The sequence below is a fragment of the Schistocerca gregaria genome, chromosome 6 (genome assembly GCF_023897955.1).
Source record: "Schistocerca gregaria isolate iqSchGreg1 chromosome 6, iqSchGreg1.2, whole genome shotgun sequence".
NCBI classification, from domain to species: Eukaryota; Metazoa; Arthropoda; class Insecta; order Orthoptera; family Acrididae; genus Schistocerca; species Schistocerca gregaria.
In genome coordinates this window covers 294,985,029-295,008,338 of record NC_064925.1, presented here as the reverse complement: position 1 = coordinate 295,008,338, position 23,310 = coordinate 294,985,029, and the positions used below count along the sequence as shown (strand labels likewise).

At 43.8% G+C, this 23,310-nt stretch overlaps 1 protein-coding gene across 2 annotated transcripts in view; it reads right to left on the bottom strand.

Moving 5' to 3' along the window:
- Positions 1 to 23,310, bottom strand: part of LOC126278455 (E3 ubiquitin-protein ligase TRIM9) — a 712,180-nt gene that overhangs the window by 687,754 nt on the left and 1,116 nt on the right. The window lies entirely within an intron of this gene.

The window sequence follows — 23,310 nt, the reverse complement described above, 5'->3', positions numbered from 1 at the left end:
TATGACATATTTAACTTCCTGGCAGATTAAAACTGTGCTGGACCGAGACACGAACTCGGGACCTCTGCCGAGTTCGTATCTCGTTCCGGCACACAGTTTTAATCTGCCAGGAAGTTTCATATCAGCGCACACTCCGCTGCAGAGTGAAATCTCATTCTGCAAACATCCCACAGGCTGTGGCTAAGCCATGTCTCCGCAATATCCTTTCTTCCAGGAGCGTTAATTCTGCAAGGTTCGCAGAAGAGCTTCTGTGAAGTTTGGAAGGTAGGAGATGGGGTACTGGCGGAATTGAAGTTGTGATGACGGGTCGTGAGTCATGCTTGGGTAGCTCAGTTGGTAGAACACTTGCCCGACAAAAGGCAAAGGTCCCAAGTTCGTGTCTCGGTGTGGCACCCAGTTTTAATCTGCCAGGAAGTTTCATATCAGCGCACAATCCGCTGCAGAGTTAAAGTCTCATTCTATTTGCCATTAGAAGGAGTATGTACTTGTTCCTTTTCCATGTTTTGCAGAAAACGTGTTTTGATATTCAAAAAAATATATGTAAGATTGTAGTACCAAGCTGAATTGATAATGACAATCAAAGGCAGGGATTGAATGTGTCTTAAGACTTACCTAAACGGTCAAAAGTTTATATGTTACATAATATTATTCCAATAAAATAGATTATTACCTCTTTTATGATTGTAATAAAAGCCGTATTTACACAATACACGTTTTGCTTTATTTCAAAACATTTCATTGGTGAGATATTTTTTGTTTCCCACTTCATTCCTGACGTTATTCTACACAAGGGTGTTGTGCGGACGCGAATAGGTACCTCGAAAGCGGCGGCTCAGCCAGCGCCGGTATAGCCGCTTAGTGTACACTCGTGACTGCGACACGGAAGTTCGCGATGTTAAAGCGTGAAGGGGTCATGTAGACTGTATGCGTGCCCGAGCGGTTGCCGTTTCCTTTTTCATACATCTCCGATATAGCAGATTTCGTCCTTTAGTTTTGCACACCAATGTAGAGAGAGAGAGAGAGAGAGAGAGAGAGAGAGAGAGAGAGAGAGAGAGAGAGAGAGAGCAAAAGAGGTCCTGTCATCCCTCCCTGTGGCACACCTGACATTACCTATGTCTCTGATGAACACTACGTACTGAGTTGTATTACTTAAAAAAGTACTATGTTACTAAATCGAAAGCTTTTAGACAATCTAGACATCCAGAAACAGCCTGGTTTCCTCTACCCGTAGGACCTGGCACCTGTGGCAGACCTCTGTCGAGTCGGCATGTGCCGGCAGCTGCTATCACGCTGCTACGGTCTCGGCGGCGCACAAGGACAGCTGCTTTGCGCGCCAACCCCTCATTACGCTTATCGCCAGGCGTGTCCTACATACCCGCCGCCGTAGGAAGGCCTCGTCGTAGCGTGGGACTACCTGCGAGCGCGCTCTGATTGTATTACACCTGCCAACAGGCCTCCACAGGGCTTGTTTAAGAACCCACCTCTACACCGTTATACAGGGTGTTACAAAAAGGTACGGCCAAACTTTCAGGAAACATTCTTCACACACAAAGAAAGAAAATATGTTATGTGGACATGTGGCCGGAAACGCTTACTTTCCATGTTAGAGCTCATTTTTTTTACTTCTCTTCAAATCACATTAATCATGGAATGGAAACACACAGCAACAGAACGTACCAGCGTGACTTCAAACACTTTGTTACAGGAAATGTTCGAAATGTCCTCCGTTAGCGAGGATACATGCATCCACCATCCGTCGCATGAAATCCCTGATGCAGCCCTGGAGAATGGCGTATTGTATCACAGCCGTCCACAATACGAGCACGAAGAGTCTCTACATTTCGTACCGGGGTTGCGTAGACAAGAGCTTCCAAATGCCCCCATAAATGAAAGTCAAGAGGGTTGAGGTGAGGAGAGCGTGGAGGCCATGGAATTGGTCCGCCTCTACCAATCCATCGGTCACCGAATCTGTTGTTGAGAATCGTACGAACACTTCGACTGAAATGTGCAGGAGCTTCGTCGTGCATGAACCACATGTTGTGTCGTACTTGTAAAGGCACATGTTCTAGCAGCACAGGTAGAGTATCCCGTATGAAATCATCATAACGTGCTCCATTGAGCGTAGGTGGAAGAACATGGGGCCCAATCAAGAGAAAATCTGTGTTGATGACGTGATTGCACAATTGCGTGCGGATTCTCATCAGCCCACACATGTTGATTGTGAAAATTTACAATTTGATCACGTTGGAATGAAGTCTCATCCGTAAAGAGAACATTTGCATTGAAATGAGGTTGACACAATGTTGGATGAACCATTCGCAGAAGTATACTCGTGGAGGCCAATCAGCTGCTGATAGTGCCTGCACACGCTGTACATGGTACGGAAACAACTGGTTCTCCCGTACAACTGGTTCTCTCCATACAGTGACGTGATCAACGTTACCTTGTACAGCAGCAACTTCTCTCACACCGACATTAGGGTTATCGTAAACTGCACGAAGAATTGCCTCGTCCATTGCAGGTGTCCTCGTCGTTCTAGCTCTTCCCCAGTCGCGATTCATAGGCTGGAATGTTCCGTGCTCCCTAAGACGCAGATCAATTGCTTCGAACGTCTTCCTGCGGGACACCTTCGTTCTGGAAATCTGTCTCGATACAAACGTACCGCGCCATGGCTATTGCCCCGTGCTAATCTATACATCGAATGGGCATTTGCTACTCCGCATTTGTAAACATTGCACTGACTGCAAAACCACGTTCGTGATGAACACTAACCTGTTGATGCTACGTACTGATGTCCTTGATGCTAGTACTGTAGAGCAATGAGTCTCATGTCAACACAAGCACCGAAGTCAACATTACCTTCCTTCAATTGGGCCAACTGGCGGTGAATCGAGGAAGTACAGTACATACTGACGAAACTAAAATGAGCTCTAACATGGAAATTAAGCGTTTCCGGACACATGTCCACATAACAGCTTTTCTTTATTTGTGTGTGAGGAATGTTTCCTGAAAGTTTGGCCGTACCTTTTTGTAACACCCTGTATACAGGGTACATCAAACTATGTTACAAGGCGTCATCGTTGAGAGATTTGAGCACATTTTCCTAATAAAATTGTGTTCGAAAATGTTTCGTTTGTATGCTAACGTCTCTGAAATATGGAGGGGGACGTAGGCAGGTTGGATCATTCAATGTAGGCAATGCGTAAAGGAGACAATATAAATTGCGATCGTTCTGAGTCATAAGTTCCTACCTCAGGCCCATGTGTGAAGATGGTCCCAATTAAACTGTATTTCTGCGAGAGGTCTTACCCGGGTGGTTGGACTAGGGGTCCTCTGACATCCGTCGTGCCATGCTGTTCCACCAGTATGGCGCTCCAGCACACTGCTACAGCGTGGGATAGGGCAACTTCAATGGCACCTTCGGCAACAGATGGAATGGAGGAAGAGGCCCTTGCTCACCGGACCTGACACAACCGGATTTTCATTTCTGGGGGGTACAAGGAAACCCTGGCGTACGGGACACCTTAGAGTCAACACAAGGTCTTGTGGCACGGATTCAAGAAGCTGCTGGGATCATTCTATTATGCCGGGAATCTTTCCATGAGTTCTAAAAAGCATCATAAGGCGACGCCTATAATGTATGGAAGCTTTTGGCGGGCATATTGAGCAACTTCTGAAAGTGAATGAAACTTGTGTTTCTTGACAGTAATGTACACACATAAAAAAAGTATCGCATCACCTCGCTTCCGAGAGTTCCGGAACTTGTACAGAAAATTGTAATACAGATCAACATGAACATTATTTCCGCCATTTGTATTGCTCATGAAAAGCATACATTGCATGTTGTACCACCATACAGCGAGACTTTCAGAGGAGGTGGTCCTGACTGCTGTACACACCGGTACCTCTAATACCCAGTAGCATGTCCTCTTACATTGATGTATGCATGTATTCGTCGTGGCATACTATCCACAAGTTCATCCAGCATTGTTGGTCCAGATTATCCCACTCCTCAACGGCGATTTGGGGTAGATCCCTCAGAGTGGGCTGGCCTGGGTGGTCGAGCGGTTCCAGGCGCTACATTCTGGAACCGCGCGACCGCTACTGTCGCAGGTTCGAATTCTGCCTCGGGCATGGATGTGTGTGGTGTCCTTAGGTTAGTTAGGTTTAAGTAGTTCTAAGTTCTCGGGGACTGATGACCTCAGAAGTTAAGTCCCATAGTGCTCAGAGCCATTTTTGAACCTCAGAGTGGTCGGTGGATGACGTCTTTGATAAACAGCCCTTTTTTAGTCTATCCAAGGCATGTTCGATAAGGTTCATGTCTGGAGAACATGCTGGCCACTCTAGTCGTTATCCTGAAGGAAGTCATTCTCAAGATGTGCACGATGGGGGCGCAAATTGTCGTCCATGAAGACGAATGCCTCGCCAATATGCTGCCGATATGGTTGCACTATCGGTCGGAGGATGGTATTCACGTATCGTACAGCCATGACCACCAGCGGCGTAAGTTGGCCCCACATAATGCCACCTCAAAACAGCGGGGAACATGCACCTTGCTGCATGCACCAGCCTGACCAGGGATGATTGTCTGGTTGCAGGCATATGGACCTTACCATGGACGTCGGGAGTGATGTGGTGCATCATGCAACCTCTTGCCAACAGTTTGAGTCGAAACACGACGCCCGGTGGCTGCACGAAAAGCATTTATTCAACATGGTGGCGTTGCTGTCAGGGTTCCTCCAAGCCATAATCCGTAGGTAGCGGTCATCCACTACAGTAGTGGCCCTTGGGCGGCCTGAACAAGGCATTGCATCGACAGTTACTTCCTCTCTGTATCTCCTCCATGTCCGAAAAACACCGCTTTTGTTCACGCCGAGACGCCTGTACACTTGTTTTGAGCACGTCCAGGCTAGAAGAAACAATGCAGACTCGATCGAACCGCGCTATTGATCATTTAAGCGTGGTTGAACTACAGACAACACGAGCCGTGTACCTCCTTCGCGGTGGAATGAGTGGAACTGATCGGCTGTCGGACCCGCTCCGTCTAATAGGCACTGCTCATGCATGGTGTTTACATCTTTGGGCGGGTTTAATGACATCTCTGAACAGTCAAAGGGGCTATGTCTGTGATAAAATATCCACAGTCAACGTCTATCTTCAGGAGTTCTGGGAACTGGGGTGATGCAAAACATTTTTTTATGTGTGTGCATTGCTTCTTTTACTCCTTGCCTAACTTGTGTGATCGAAACTGCTGGCCTTCGTCTCTACATTTCAGAGACTCTAGCACGAGAACGAAGCGTTTTCAAACATTAGTTTGTTAGTACAATATGCTCACATGTTGCCTGAGTACCAACCACCAAGCCTTGTAACATACATTTTGATACAACCTGTGTACTCTGAAAATCACGGTAAATTGCATGGCGGTAGTTTCAGTACCAATGTTAGTCACCCCTGGTCCTTTTTCATTCACGTATACAACAACGCAAAAATTTCCTGTGGTTAGGATGCGGTCCACTTACTGCACTTAAGAAAACACTATATATGTAAGAATAAGAACACATTTTATAGCTTTTTTCATACTTAATTGACTTCAGTACAGTAGTCAAGCCTTAGTCAATGTAAATTATAGAAAGTTTACATAAAATAGTTTCGGCGAAACTCAGTCACCATTATCAAATGTAACAAGAATGAAATAAGTGTGCTATTACTTATACTTGTTACATTCGATAATGGTGACAGCTTCACCGAAACTAAGTCATTTAAAATTTCTGTAATTTACTGCGACCATGACGTGACTACTGTGCTTAAGTCAAATAAATTTGAAAAATCTCACATTTACGGTAGTCGCACCCCTTAAAACAGTCATTTGTAATTACAACATTTCACAGCATACAGCGAACAGTAGAGGAACTGTTCGGAGACGATGATTGACTGTACAAAGTCCCAACTTCATTCCAGACCCTGGTATCCGATATCAATTACTTGCTCTCGTTTAGGCTCTTTAGGAAAAATGGTATACAGGCAGACACTGTACTGAAAGTGTCCCCAGCATACTTCAAGCGGTCATACAGGTGAAAACTGACACACCTCATATTAATGTCATAATTACTTAATACTTTCGATCGGACAGAGTACTTGCGCGTGTATTCATTTTATATTTACGTCTGTTGTCTGACGGTGAAACCACAGTTTCTGCAGTGCTGCTTAATACAGTGGTGAGTTCTGATTCGTAATGTGGTATGACTTCATAATCTTCCAATCACACATTTGATTCTTTCTACTGTCCCTTTCTAAGTTCAAAAAAATAAATTCTACGCCGCTTTCGACAGAACTAGAAACACGAATGAGGCACGTATAATTGATGACTGAATTAGTTCCCTAGGATTTAACAATGTTCGTCAAAGATTTGTGACGACAACACCGTTGCACTCTTTTCTTGATAAGGGGATTAGCTGAGTACAGTCCCACTGATTTCTATTTTATTTACGTACGAAAAAAATCTGCTTTATCTACGCTTGCCTCTGCATATTCAGAGGTGGTATTCATCATACAGTCTTATTTATGCTCGTCCCAGCTCACAAATGAGCAAAGGACTGTTCTTTACAACCGCTCTACAACTCTTCTTTTCAGGAAGAGAAAATCTACTGCAGTGTCATTCATCTTTAACATATTCCCTTTCAGTAGTCTCCACAAGGTACAAGCTAGTAATAACATGTAAGGTTCTTATATTGGAGGCAAGCTCACAATCATAAACTCTACTACAAACGGTGAAGTCAAAGATAAATGCGTCAGCAGTTATCGACGATGCTTCCGGTGTGCCTCAAAGAACCGGAAAGCACTTTAAATGCCCTTTTTAAGTATAAATGATCGCGTTCACTCACGTTTATATCTGAAATCCTTAACATGCTTGAGTAACAGTGCACTGTCGATGCCAGAGTCGTTAATATTACCGCTCAAGTTCTGCGGGACACAAAGAACCATTGCAATATTTCATCTCTGGCGATACGATATTTCGATTCGAAAGATGGGACGCAGGCTTGATATTAACGTAATGCCCGCATTGAGGTCACTATAGAGACGGAGCAGTCTGTCAGTCGGTCAAAAGCTAGGGAATGGCCTCGCGCACGAAAGCACTCCGGGAGCTGCATGAAGTGTTTCACATAGAAACACGGAATACCGATATAGGAATGGGATTTGAACTCTGTTCCTCCTGGACGTGTTTTCGGTGTTTTAGCGATTGTCATTCCCCATTAGAGGGAATACAAAGCCTTTGGATAAAAGTGTACTAGAAGGAAAGGAGTGAAACATGGCTGCCGGCAGCGGTGGCCGTGCGGTTCTGGCGCTGCAGTCCGGAACCGCGGGGTTGCTACGGTCGCAGGTTCGAATCCTGCCTCGGGCATGGGTGTGTGTGATGTCCTTAGGTTAGTTAGGTTTAAGTAGTTCTAAGTTCTAGGGGACTGATGACCTAAGATGTTGAGTCCCATAGTGCTCAGAGCCATTTGAAACATGGCTATTTTTTGAGATTGCTATGTAATCTTTATTTCGAATATATATTTAAAGAAAAGAAGCCCTTAAAAATATCGAAGAAGGAATAGTCTTGAACGGAGAGAAGCTGAACTATTTTTGCAACACTGATGATACTGTAATATTGGTTCAAATGGTTCAAATGGCTGTGAGCACTATGGAACTTAACATCCGAGGTCATCAGTCCCCCAGAACTTAGAACTACTTAAACCTAACTAACCTAAGGACATCACACACACCCATGCCCAAGGCAGGATTCGAACCTGCGACCGTAGCGGTCGCGCGGTTCCAGACTGAAGCGCCTAGAACCGCTCGGCCACATCAGCCGGCTACTGTAATATTTGCTGACAGCTTAAATATTCTTCACCATCTTGTGTCCCGAATCAACTACAACAATGAGCGTTATTGCCTAGGAATCAACATAAATAAAACAAATTAATGGTCACCAGCAAGAAAGACATACCAAGCTGACATTGAAACATTAGAGGTAAACTTACTGAGCAAGTGAACATATACACCTATCTAGGAATCATCATTAACAACCAGTGATATAACTCGCAACAAATTGAAGTCGTTATTGAGAAAGCAAGACTCATGTGTTCTAGAACCATTATCTTCCAGTCCTCACAAAATCAAGATTCCTGCGTTACTACATATAGGGGCCGATAACCCAGAATCGGTATGAAAATCAGGCGAAATCGCCCTGACCATTGAGGCAACAATCCCATCGACTACCAGGTTGAGGTTATCCGTTTGGTAAAACACCATGACCTGCTGCATAAAAAGTCAATAACTGCCTGCTGCACATCCTCGTGTGATAGGAATTGTCAATCCTTCAAGGCCTTCTTTAAGGGACCGAAGGCGTGGTAATCGTATGGGGAGTGATCAAGACTATAGAGCGGGAGGTCGAGTCTCTCCCACTTTACAGCCTAACTTCTGCGTTACGACTTCATCGAGCCAATCGCGAACAATTGGGGCCCAATGAAGTGGCGCATGGTGATCCATAAAAATTCCGTCGTTGTGTGATTGCAAATGGTCTCCAAGTAACTGAACAGTACCACCTGCGGTCAATGATCGGTTCAGTTAGACCAGAGGACCCAGTCCAGTCCATGCAAACATAGCCCACACCATTACGGAGCCACCACCAGCTTCCACAGGGCCTCGTTGACAACTTGGATCGACGGCTTCGTGGGGTCTACGCCAGACTCGAGCCCTACCACCACCTCTTACCTACTGTAATCTGAACTCATCTGGCCAGGCTGTGGTTTTCGAGTCGTCTAGGATCCACCTGACATGGTCTCGAGTCCAGGAGAGGCACTGGAGGCGATGTCGTGCTGTTAGGAAATGCATCGCGTTGGTCGTCTGCTGCCACAGCCGATTAACGCCGAATTTCGCCGTACTGTCCTGCCAGATACGTCCGTCGTACATCCCACATTGATTTCTGCGGTTATTTCACGCATTGTTGCTTGTATGTTAGCACAGACAACACTACGCATCCGCGACTACTCTCCGTCGTTAAGTGGAGGCCGTCGGCCACTTTGTTGTGTGCAATGAGAGGTAATGCCTGAAATTTGATATTTACGGCACACTATCGACACTATGGATTTCGGGATACTGAATTCCCTAACCATTTTCGAAAAGGAATGTCCCATGCGTCTAGCTCCAAAAACGATTCCGCATTCGAAGTATATTAATTCCCGTCGTGCGGCAACGATTCCGCATTCGAAGTATGTTAATTCCCGTCGTGCGGCCATAATCAGTTCGAAAACCTTTTCACACGAATCACCTATATACAAACGACAGCTCCGCCAGTGCTTTGCCCTTTTATACCTTTTGCCCGTGACACTACGCAATTTGTATATGTGCGTATCGCTATCCCATGATTTTAGTCACCTCAGTGTGTATTAAGCATGGAATATGATTACATTCATGTTTTCAGTCACACAGGGGCACGCGTCAACTTTTAAGGGAGGCAGTGCCAACTCGATAAGAGTAACTGACCTCAGAAGTAGCTTGTGAGTGTACAAGTAAGTTCCAACTTTATTTCAGATGTATTTTTTGCTGTACACAAACATATAGCGAATGCTGAGGTGCGTCAGCGTGGCTAAAAGTGTGTTGATATGCATATAAACACCGATAAAGGAGCTACAGCTTACAGAATAACAATAAGTGCGTTGAACTATTAATCTAACGTAAACACACAACTCGAGAAAGGTGGGTGGTCAACGAATTCTTATTTTGGACAAGGCAGTCAAATGGTTCTAACCACTATGGGAGTTCACATCTGACGTCATCAGTCCCCTAGACTTAGAACTACTTAAACGTAACTAACCTAAGGACATAACACACATCCATGCCCGAGGCAGGATTCGAACCTACGATCGTAGAAGCAGCGCGGTTCCGGACTGAGGCGCCTAGAACCGCTCGGCCACAGCGGCCCGCAGATGAAAGCTGCAGCATTCAAAACGTATTCGACAGAAACATAGTATTGATGAAGATATAAATACAATATCAGTTTACTAAATGCGGACAAACTACAAGAATCGATTTGTGAGAACCAAAAGAGGTCACACGGAAATGTGTTCCAACGGAGGTACACCTATTTGAGGGTGGAGATAAAAGATCTTTGACGGCGTACATTTCAGTAATTAAAAACACACATGAGAACATACCAGGCAAGTGATTATGTTCTTTCTGTACTAGTATTTTAGTTCAAATGGCTCTGAGCACTATGGGACTTAACATCTGAGGTCGTCAGTTCCCTAGAACTTAGAACCACTTAAACCTAACAAACCTAAGGACATCACACATATCCATGCCCGAGGCAGGATTCGAATCTGCGAGTGTAGCGGTCGCGCGGTTCCAGACTGAGCGCCTAGAACCGTTCGGTCACAGCAGCCGGCTAGTATTTTAGCTCCACACTCAAGAGAGCTGTGAGCAGAAGTTCCTTCATGTAGTTAACCACATTACTCTTCGTACCGCAGGCACGTCTTTCAGCAGGGGAAGAAGAATATGCAGATATGTCTCGCCTGTAAGCTGTACTGGAAGGATGACTGGTCCCACAAGACAGTCCCAAAAATCACCTTCCACAAATTGAGGATGGATTGATATTGATGGTTCGATACGTTTATACCATGGGGACTCTCCGCAGATCACAGGTGAGTGTTGTGAAGTTTGACGACACCATCGGTCTTAAAGGTAATGAAAGTAATTCCAGAGCCGTGGTGGCCTCTGCGACGAACCAGTGACCAAACCGTAGCCGTAGAGAGAAGTCCATAGCTAAAAAGACATAGCTAAAAAGACATTACGTATTGTAAGTTATACGGATAGTGGCAGCTGGCGGACCAACAGTCTGTTGCTGATACCTTAGTCACTGTCAAAGGTCTTTTATCTCCTCGTTCACGTGAGTGTACCTCCCATGCAATTGGAAAACATGTCCATAGGATCTCTCAGATATCCTGCAGTTCGTCCTCATTTGCAAAAACCATGCATTATATTACGTAAACTGAAGATAGGTAAAAGACCGAAACGCATCTTGGCATAAATAAAGCTGTATAATCAAGTGGCTGGTTGCTGTAGTTCTTCAAGTACCTGATACGATGTACGCATTGGCACGCACTGTGTACTGGATTGTGAAGTATTAATATAGATGTCACTGTCAAGCAATCTGCAACTATCATTTGCGTGACAACCCCAAGGGCGAAAAAGGCTATGGCAGAAAACCCTGAAGAGTTCAGTCACTGAATTTCGTCCCGTTTTATGAAAGTGTGAAATATGGAAGTAGACGTAGTTGTAGGTGTGATAGCAACGCCGCTTCCCTTTGACAACTACAAACGAGTCGTTTCAGAAGGCATTTTATAACAGTATCTGCTACACGAAACCAACACCTCGTGAACGGATTAGGCCAAGAGGAAAACGGGGGGGGGGGGGGGGGGGCAGTTCTGAGCGGGAGGAGAGAGTGTGGGACGTTGAGGGGAGACACAATATGATGGGCGTTCCCGGACACAGACCACTGCGTTTTCCGTGCAGCTGAGCTGGATTCGATAAGCGACCGCGAGTGATACTTGGGGCCACGCGATTGTTTACGCAGCATGGGCTGCTGTGCCAGGGTATCGCTGACGCACCCCCTGCCCTCCACACAACTCCTCTTTAAGCGTTCCTGTTTATTTTTTAGTGAAAATGATGGAGGCTGGATCGAGCGCACAGGAACACACAATAGAATGGAAACGCGGCTGGAACTGACGGGAAACGAACGATCAGATATGTTCAGCTGTGAGTGAAGCCAGCTGAAGACATCGTGGGATGTCAGGGGACGACAGTTCATCTAGGAAACAGATTGTCCTTAAAACCTATACTCGAAATAGGGAAGAATGATTAGCTTAACCATCTATGAACTGTCCGTGGCCGTTATTAATCAGAGAGTACCAGAGATGTTGCTGTTACACACTGCTCTGGTACGGGCCACTAACGTTCTTTACAGATTGTAGACACGAACTAGAGCGGCCATTATTCTTACGCTACACTCGAGATTGTAACGGGAAGTGGCAAGTATCCACAATCCTACATATTTAGAAAATTTACAAAATATTAACGTAGGTGAAGACAAAATGAAAATTATAATTAATAAGATGGCGTTCTCAAAAGAGTGGTAGTGTCTCAACAGCACGGAATTGTGTGTTACCACCACAAGGCTTCGTTGTACGGGAAATGTACAGGCATTCGATATCACGAACGTAAATCATAGAATGATATGCATAAGGAAAATAATGAGCAGATATGTAGTAAAAGAGTTTATGGGAGATCTGATACCATAACCTGAACGATCGGATTAAGTTTACTTTGACGCCAGTTTTTGGAATTACGCACTAAGGTGCCAATCTCACTAGTGAAGTGTATGTTGGCATACTGAAAGATATGTGTGCATTAAAAAAAAAAACCATTCTTATAGATAGCCAAAAGAACATGGTCGTTGGCCATCACTGTGTTTGCACACAATGTGCTCAGCTGTGACGTATTACAGCAGTAGTTCCCAACCTGGTAGTAATTACCCCCTGAGAGATAAAATGTTCTTTCCTGAAGGATTAAAACAAAACAGTTTAATAGCGCTTTGGTCACGAAACTAAACTGTTCTTATGAGATCATTGTTATGGCCACTATTTCGTAAGAGTGTAATACTGATTACGCAAGTTAATTACTGTCTAAATTCCGTATGAACAGCCCTGGAAGACCCAACGATACCGACTGACCACCGTGTCACTTTCAGCCGCTTGGAGACGTTGGAGGGGCACGTGGTCAGCACAGCGCTCTACCAGCCGTTGTCAGTTTTCCTGACCCGAGCCGCTACTACTTCTTAGTCAAGGAACTCCTCACTTGGCCTCACAATGGCTGAGTAAATCCCGCTTGCCAACATCGTTCGGCATATCTGATTGGTCACCCATCCAAGAGCAAGCCACGCTCAACAGCGCTTAACTTCGGTAATCTGGCGGTATTACCACTGCGGCAAGACCATTGGCTTTGCTTACATAAGTTACCAACAATTAATTTTTTTTTCAAATATCTGCTAGCATTAACGTCTGTCACAGTGTGATGGAGGTTATAGCTTGTGAAACGAATATAGGAACAAAATCTTCCTCACAAATTACGCCCACTACAGACATATTTTGCACTATGCATCAATTACAGTAAAAATGAGACATATTCAGTACAAATGCTTAACTATCTGACGAAGACGCCTTCTCGGAGTTGTACATAGTTCCCGCAGCAGACGATAAATCGCTCCACGACTCACTTCATAACTGAATAAATATGGTCTCTGGCGTGGAAACTATCCATTCCCGGAAATAAGTTCGTTGGACCTTTTTTATCCAGTGACCTGTCATCGATCAGTCCCTAGAGTTTGTACATGATGGAAAAAACCATCCCGTATAATGAGAAATTTCGTCTAAAAAATTCTACAGGGAGAATCCCTTTCAGGCTGGAGTAACCTACGTAAATAAAGGCCTCACAGCACTGTTTGTATAGTCCATGGGTAATGTGTCGACCAACATTCTAGTGTCAATTTATCGGCCTCCGTGGCGGTTTTGGTTTTATCCGCACCAGTTAGCCACACTTCTATGGTTTACCGCATAAATCTATATTTGCTCCTGGCAGTCCATCGTACTGCAAGCAGCTGAGAGCTCAGAAGTCGCAGTTCTACAAAACTGCTGTGAAATGCATCACTCTAACTTCAGGCAGCTATTAACGACTGACATCTCTGACTCACGCTTATTATTATTATTATTATTATTATTATTATTTATCCAGAGTGCTAACCATTTGCAGTGTCCTGTGCTTTTCCAAATGTTTCTCTGCCAATAACAGCGTCGTTCACTGTTAGTTGCATGGATTTGCCGTTGCTTTAATAAATTCATTTTTATAGATCTCTAGTAATAACTGTCCAGTCGTCACCTTTCTGGTACATGTACAACACTGCTTTTCCCATTGGCGTTTCTTCTTCATTTGTCCACATACATATACACCGTAAAGTTTAGCTTTTACTGATCGACAAAGTGGAAATTTATCAAATCCCTTGCGGAAGTCAAAAAGCTGTAAGGAAGATACGGTTTAAATCCAGTCAATATCGAAGTCATTAGAGACGAAGTACAAGTTCGAATTGTGTCAAGGATGGGGAAGGAACCATCCCGGCAATTGCTGGAGCGATTTAGGGAAATCACGAAAAACCTAAATCTGAATGGCCGAGAACCGGAGGTTTGAACAGTCATCCTCCCGAATGCTAGTCCACAGTCAAAAAACTGTTGTAGTGCTGTTAATCACAGCCTGCTATATTTAATAAAAGAATTTTGTCACAATATCTTTCTGCGTGGGTGAATCCACCCTTCTACCTGTAGCAGCGTTGTACTGTTGTAGGCTACCACATACAGGCATTAAACGTTTTCTTTAGTTCTACAGCAAACTTTCGTCAGCGTGATTCTGCAGTCTCGTTCCGAAGCACTTCTCAAAAAAACATCAGAACGCAAAAGTTGTAATTCGCACAAAACAGGCTTTCAGAGTCTACAAGGTGGGAGTTCGTGTTCTTAGTTCTGATCAGCTTATTTCCTACAGATATCTCTAAGCTCGCAGTTCTTTCACGCATGCAAGTCGTCAGCAGTTCATCCTACAGGATTTCTTTTCAGCATGTGCAAGATAACGCTGCCTCCCAAAAAAAATCTCAAAAAACTGTTACTCTAAACCGATAACGGAAGAAAAACTTTGCAGGCCAAAAGTTAGTTTTGAGATCTGTTTGCATGTATTTGAGTCGTTCTGCACAATAAGAGAAAGTTTAAAGACGAGCAACGGCGACGTAATTCGCAGTTTAATTTCCGAAAATAAGTCTGGAAACGCAGCTTTAAACAGTGACTCGCTACGATATTTGCTGCGTAAAGGACATTTAAAATAAAGTACAATGAAAAGTACCCACAGGCATAGACTTTTCGGTACTTTCAAGACAGTTACGTCACCATGTGCAGATGTGTGACCGCGTGAATTTATGGGTAAAGCGCAAAAGGTAGAAGGGAATGAGATCGCCCATCGACGCAAAGTATCGTTTTGAACACCACAGGGCTATACTAGATGGTACATTGTCTTTCTTCATGCTGAGAACTAACTCATGGCTACATCACCTTTAAGAGTGGAGCAGACATTGGATACGTATTCGGAAGAACTGAAATTATGATTTTCATCCAGGGATCTTTATACATCCTCCGTGGTTTCCTACAAGAACATAAACCTGGTGCTGCGATGATTTCTTCAGTGTCAGGACCAATTTTGTCCCTTACTTTGTTCAGTCCGATCTACTGCTAGATCTCTCTCACCCTTATTAGGAACAGGACGTACAACAATAAAAATATGCTTTCGATGTGTGGATCGGTTAACCGACTATGCATGTCGAGGACATAGCGTTTAACATTAATTACGAATCGCAACAGAAACAACCCATTTAGTTTTTCATATATACTGAAGTGATAGTGGTGAGCAGATACTACGCTATAATTAATCGCTGTTTTTATAATTTGCTCACGAATGGGTAGGAAGGCAGAGAGAGAGAGAGAGGGGGGGGGGGGGGCGTGGAAGGGAGAGTTGCGCCGGGAGGAGGCGGAGACAGACGTTACTCGCGCATTCAATCTTAGACCTAAACGCCAACACCTGCATGTTCAGAAAGAACGTGTATCATCGAGTTAAACAGACCGCCAATGCCGATAAGGGTTTCAAATGCGTCATGGCTTGCGTCTACTATAGCGACAAAATTAAATTGCAGACCTGAATAAATACATGCTTTACACTTTTAGAAGAGCATGAGAATAAGTAATCAAAATGTCGACAAGCAATAGGAAGTAGATAAAGACAGAGCATTACTTACACGAGAATTACGACAATGAATAATCAATAAAAAACTTGTTCCAATATTATTTCAATTGGCGTCACGAAACGGAACACACTACCCACCCAAGCAATATTCGAAGTAATACCCATCCTCGAAAACTGGAACTACGCGTCGTCAGAGAATATGCAGCACACAGAAGTGGCCATTATTTCAACCACGGCCGGCCGGGGTGGCCGAGCGGTTCTAGGCGCTTTAGTCTTGAAAAGCGCGACCGCTACTATCGCAGGTTCGAATCCTGCCTCGGGCATGGATGTGTGGGATGTCCTTAGGTTCGTTAGGTTTAAGTTGGTCTAAGTTCTAGGGGACTGATGACCTCAGCAGTTAAGTCCCATAGTGCTCAGTGCCATTTGATCCATTTCAGCCACGTTCATTCTAATTGGCAGAAACATCATACTTAAAGTGCTTTCTGAGAGGCGAGTTTCATTTGACAGTGGAGTTTGAAACGTGAAAGTCACTACAGATAATTAAAAACCGGATAAGATTTGACATCCCGTCTTTGCATATGCTAATGGCAACGGCCATGCCGCAGTGGTAGCACTGGTTCCTATCACATCACTGTTAGGCTTGGACAGTATTTAGATGGGTAACCGTCAGGGTGTGCCGTCCGCCGTTGACAACAGAGGTGAACTCAGCCCTTGTGAGCCCAATAACTGAGGAGCAGCTTGACTGAGAAGTAGCGGCTCCGGTCAAGAAACCTGAGAACGACCAGGAGAGCTGCGTGCTGACCACACACCCCTTTATATCAGCAACCTGTGATGCCTACCGGCTGTGGATGATGCGGAGGTCCGACAGTACCGTTGGGCCTTCCGAGACCCGTTAGGACGGCGTTTAATTTAGATGTACACGACTGGCCATTAAAATTGCTACACCAAGAACAAATGTAGATGATAAACGGGTATTAATTGGACAAATATATTATACTAGAACTGACATGTGATTACATTTTCGCGCAATTTGGGTGCATAGATGCTGAGAAATCAGTACCCAGAACAACCACCTCTAGCCGTAATAACGGCCTTGATACGCCTGGGCATTGAGTCGAACAGAGGTTGGATGGCGTGTACAGGTACAGCTGCCCCTGCAGCTTCAGCACGATACCACAGTTCATCAAGAGTAGTTACTGGCGTATTGTGACGAGCCAGTTGCTCGGCAACCATTGACCAAACGTTTTCAATTGGTGGGAGATCTGGAGAATGTGCTGGCCAGGGCAGTAGTCGAACATTTTCTCTATCCAGAAAGGCCTGTACAGGACCTGACATGCGGTCGTGCAATATCCTGCTGAAATGTAGGGTTTCGCAGGGATCCAATGAAGGATAGAGCCATGGGTTGTAACACATCTGAAATGTAACGTCCACTGTTCAAAGTGCCGTCAATGCGAACAAGACGTGACCGAGACGTGTAACCAATGGCACCCCATATCACCACGTCGGGTGATACGCCAGTATGGCGATGACGAATACACGCTTCCAATGTGCGTTCACCGCGATGTCACCAAACACGGACGCGACCATCATGATGCTCTAACAGAACCTGGTTTCACCCTAATAAATGACGTTTTATCATTCGTGCACCCAGGTTCGTCGTTGAGTACACCATCGCAGGCGCTCCTGTCTGTGATGCAGCGTCAAGGGTAACCGCAGCCATGGTCTCCGAGCTGATAGTCCATGCTGTTGCAAACGTCGTCGAACTGTTCGTGCAGATGGTTGTTGTCTTGCAAACGTCTCCATCTGTTGACTCAGGGATCGAGACGTGGCTGCATGATCCGTTACAGCCATGCGGGTACGATGCCTGTCATCTCGACTCCTAGAGATACGAGGCCGTTGGGATCCAGCACGGAGTTCCGTATTACCCACCGATTCCATATTCTGCTAACAGTCTTTGGATCTCGACCAACGCGAGCAGCAATGTCGCGATACCATAAACCGCAATCCCGATAGGCTGCAATCCGACCTTTATCAACGTCGGAAACGTGTTGGTACGCATATCTCCTCCTTACACGAGGCATCACAACAACGTTTCACCAGGCAATGCCGGTCAATTGCTGTTTGTGTATGAGAAACAGGTTGGAAACTTTCCTCATGTCAGCACGTTGTAGGTGTCGCCACCGGCGCCAACCTTGTGTGAATGCTCTGTAAAGCTAATCATTTGCATATCACAGCATCTTCTTCCTGTTGGTTACATTTCGTGTCTCTAGCACTGTTCACCAACCTTGTGTGAATGCTCTGAAAAGCTAATCATTTGCATATCACAGCATCTTCTTCCTGTTGGTTACATTTCGTGTCTCTAGCACGTCATCTTCGTGGTGTATCAATTTTAATGGCGAGGAGTGTATGTACATAACGTCTACCAAAAGCTTACTGTACACTTGTTTACTGTGCAATACAGTGTTTCTGAATTTCTCTTCCAGTTCACATATTTATAATAAAAATGGCTATTACTAGTGAGCGAACACTGATTGCACTAAGCTATATAACAATGTTACTACAACCTTTATTCGAATTCACATTTGTTGGCTTCAACAATTCATAAGCAAACCGTCACCTCAACTCCAACATATACCTCGGGCTGTACTGTAAATCATTCACCACAACCATGATTTCGAGCGGTGCACCATCAGTCTCGAACCGAAACGAGTGAAATGTGTTTTCCACTTTCAGAAGACGAAAACAACTCACACGAATGTCGACAAGACATAGAATCTCTGTACAAGTCAGTGAGCGGCACGGTAATGCATGATGTAGAGTAAATCCCTTCCTAAAACTTCCTGCCACAGTAAAATTAAAGTTAGTTTGCAGCGAGCGATGGTTGCTACAAACACAACACGGATTCACATCACGTTCACTGTCACCGACAGAATCATGGTACTTGAAATGGACAGTATACAGGCACTTGCTGCGAGGCGACTGTCACAACCAAGACAAAGTCTGAAACGTGATATTTATTGAGGAGTTATATACTGCTCACTGCTTGCATTTTTAATAGCAGCTAATTTACGATATACAGGTTGTTACACATCTCCCATTACAGGACTCCAAAGTTGTAGAGAGGATTTGGTCTTGAGAGGAAATCCATGTTCGGGAATTTACCGATTGGATGGCAAATAAATTTGAAGAAGGAAATCTTTCAAATTTCCCTCTTCGCACTAGACACACAAGCTTAGAAGAGGGCGCCGTCTTGTCGTCATTATGACAGCACGTACCATTTTCGCCTGCCTACAACGGCTGCGAGAAACGTGTACGTCGGAAACTTGATGGGCTGACGCGCAGCACTCTCGACTTTATAAGAGGGCGTCCATCGTCTCTTAGAAGACAACCCGACAACGAGTACTCTAAACATTGCCCATGCCATGGGCTGCTGTATACCACACAGCTCAGAGATCATGTCTTCCCTGTATGCTTACCGCGAGTCGGGAGATTTGAAACTGATCCGATCTTTAAACTTATTTTACATCCGAATGGCACATCTTCTGACATGGGTTCCCTCTGAAAACTTTACAACCTTAGGAACCCTTTACTTTAAATTGTGAAATATCCTTTATTTACGTGGTATGCACCCAGATAATCATTAGGTATTTGTTTTTGCATATACAATACAGATTTCGGATTCATCATTGCAGTTTTACTTATTTATGAAGGAAAGTGCAGTCAGTGCGAGTGTAAAGTAGACCTCGGGTTACTTTGCATGTTAACACTATGTCTATTTGGCAAACATATTCGTTGTCTTCGCCGGCACAACCAAATTGTTACATATCGCAGAACTCGGGATACGTTACGATCAATCTGTCCCTCTAATCAGTACTTTGAGGGTGGACACTTCAGTCGCGCTCTAACCGACAATTTGGTTGTAAGTTAGTGAAGCCAATAAATCTGAAGGTGGAATAAAGGTTAGGTTTGTAGCAAAAGACTAATCTGAAGGGTCGCCTGATGTCTAGTTCACGCCATAAATGAGGCACTTGCCTCGTTCGTAAAACTAAAACTGCGCCGTTATTTGAGAAAACTTTGCCTGTATTAGATAATAAAGTCTCAGAGTTGTCCTTTACTCCCTAAAAAAATGCAGGAGGGGGGGGGGGGGGGAGGGCGAGGGTGTCGGCAGAAAGGGGGGAACAATCTACGGATCTTGCCACAGTAAAAATCGCTGTTGCATCGACCGTAATAATCCAAATATGTCAACAGCCTCCTTTTATCCCTCACAAATACAAAAGCAAATTTCATCTGAGAAGAGATAAATTTTGTGTTGGACGGTTAGGGAGGCTGGATCTGTTTATGGCTGATGTCTTCTCTGTACGCCGTATTGCAATATGGATTGCAGTAATAATTTAAGTAATATTTGTAGTATTTCATTAGCCTCATTCACGTGATATCGTTAAAAATATTTCATGTCTAGTAGTATGGTGTAATCCTTGTGTGTGTGTCTGACTGTAAAACCAACTGACATGTTGAACGCTCACTCTCTGATTATTCATTTAATTATAAGCACGCACGTGCATCTTTGTGAGATTTTTTCAGATATTATTTTAATTTTCGCTTACAACGTAATCATTTATGTCTCATTTTTATCAGTCGTCTGGTAGCACAGATAAGTGAAGAGTGGTAATCGGAAAAGTTCCAAGTGCCTGTTCTTCTTCAGAAACAAGTTTTCAGTGATATTGTGTTCTTGCTACGCTGTTACATGTCCCTAGACCCAACCCAGGTGCGAAACCAGGGAAAAAGTAGTTCAAACAAGCGTTATAGTAGATAGTGCATGGCCATTATCCAAGCGGGACTTCTCTCTGGAGTTCCAAAATTTAAAAGGTGTGTGAAGTGATTTTTGTTTACTACAGTCCTACTCGTTAAAACTGAATGCTGTATTTACGTATTTGTATTATCACAAATAAAACGTAGTACCTGAGTATTAATGGTACTTACAACAAAAGCTTTCTTTTTGTTATTTTCTCGAAAACTGATATTTTTGGGGCTGTGTGCGAACAGAAACTGACTCTTGGAAAAAAGAAAACACCAACCAGCCACTGTTAAAAATGACATTTATTTATACAAATAGCGTGTTGTCGGTTTCGAGCCGAGAGTTTCATCTTCGGGCGGTAGTTTCCGTGTATATCACATTTCTTGTTGTTTACATTAGTTGTTAAAAAAACAGCCAACAACTAATGTAAACAACAGCGAACGTAATATAAACATAAACAGCCGTCCGCAGATGAACCTGTCGGTTCGAAATCGGTAACGGCGCAGTATGTGTAAATAAATATCATTTTTAACAGTGGCTGGTTGGCGTTTTCGTCTTTGCAAAAATTAACTTGTAAAAACTTCCTCACTGGCGCACAGAAACAATCAAATTCCAGTTATGGAAATTCCAATGTTCTTAATAAAGTATTTATTTTCTAACTTGTGTCTTCTTTTGCGGTGGTGCGGACTGTAGCGTAAGTCTGTAGAATCAGAAAACCTACGCAATTTTTTTATGCATACCAGTTATGTACAGATGGAGTTACATTGTTATAAAGAAGGTCCGGAATAGCTGCATTGTAATTATCGGTATTTGTTTCATACAGAGATGTTTCGGCTTTCATTGCCATTTTCAAGTAACCTTTGAATACAGTGTTGGTGAAATAATGTACGTACATATTTCTAGTACATTTGATTGATAACACACTGGTACTTAACGTCTAGGCGAACCTGGCGTTCTTATTAAATATTCAACGATAAGTAATATTGCAATTACGTAATGCACCAACAATTCAGCAATGGCACTTACGTGACAATTTACTGTCTATGTAATATGGACGTCAGTTTCACCCAGACATTAAGTGCCAATATGTAATCATCAAACGTACAAGGCGTATTACGTAGCCTACGCAAATTATCTCAGGAACATTGTATTTGCTGGTTGCTTGAAAATGGTAGTGAAAGCCGAAACAGAGGTGTCGTGAAATAAATACTGATAATAACATTGCACGTATTCTGGACCTTCTTTATCAGAACGTCACAGTCGATCGTTCTGTGCTTCAGGCCTAAATGAACGAAATAAAGTACACTGTTTTTAACCGAACATGAATAGTGAGGAAGCTCACAAGCCCATCTCTTAACAAAACTGCGTTACGTATGATTTTGTACTTTAAACGTACAGCCCGATCGTGAAAGAGAGAAACCCCAATTATGTTCTGGCATTTTCTGTGTTGTGATGGAACCACTGTATCGCTTGAAAGGAAGAGAAATACCCACATGTACATGGCTTCCTCAAAATGTTGTCGGCACTGTTTTAAACGGAGGGAAAATTCGATCCCCGGCTATGAATGAAATGAAAATGCTTGGCCTAAGGCTATTTCTAGCATTCCTACTAAAAGATGAAATCATCCAGAACTTCTACACTGACATTCACAATAAGCCAAGATGTCTGAAAGAATGAACTACATGTCGAGTATAACCCAAAAGAGAATGGGAAAGAGACATAGGTTAATTTATTTTATTTTTGTCCGCATTAGGAGCAAAGCGTGAGTTATGGTTAGATTTATATTTCTCTATTACAAAATATCGAGAACGCCCACGTTTCCACTAAATAAATTTTAAATTAACGTCGAGAAAGCGTATCACGCGTATCTAGAGTTCATTGGCATTCTTCCGTTTACATTCGTTTTACCGAAAAATGAGGATAGAAACGGAATTTCAACATAATTTTAGGATAGAGGTTGAATCTTGCAGAGAAGATAACAGCAACCAGTCAACTTTTATAATGGTATTGCCACGCGGTATTAGCCGAGCGGTCTCGGGCGCTGGAGACTTAGTGTGCGGCTGGTCCCGGCGGAGGTTCGAGTCCTCCCACGGGCATTATCCTTAGGATAATGTAAAGTAACAAACATATATCTTAATAAGCCGTCTGATGATGAAGCTGTCGGCTCGAAACCGGTAACAGCGCTATTTAAATAAATAAATAGCATTATAAAACGTGGAGGTTGCCGCTATCTTCTCTGTAAGAGTGAAAGCGCATTTTTGTACACAGCCACAGGCTCAGAATGTCAGTTTTCGGCAAGGTAGTGTATATTTATATGTTTTGATGATGCCATCATGGCCGTATCACTTTAGGACATGGTGTAAGAAAGATCTGATGATGGTAATTACGGACTGAAACCAGTCATCGTCGAATTGACATTCAGAGACAGGAATAAAACAGCATTTGAAAGTAGCGTAACTTTAAGAATTGAAATGTTTTTTGTATCTCCTCGAAAGTTTAGGTTCTTGTACATGTGGGATTTCTCAGTATTCCCGTTCAGTTGTCCTGAAAAATGTGAGATGACACTGGTAATTTTTTCCACTTCCACACTTCAAACAATCACTCTTCAGGGAACAGGAGGGGGAGGGCGAGGAAGGTCCGAAGTAAGT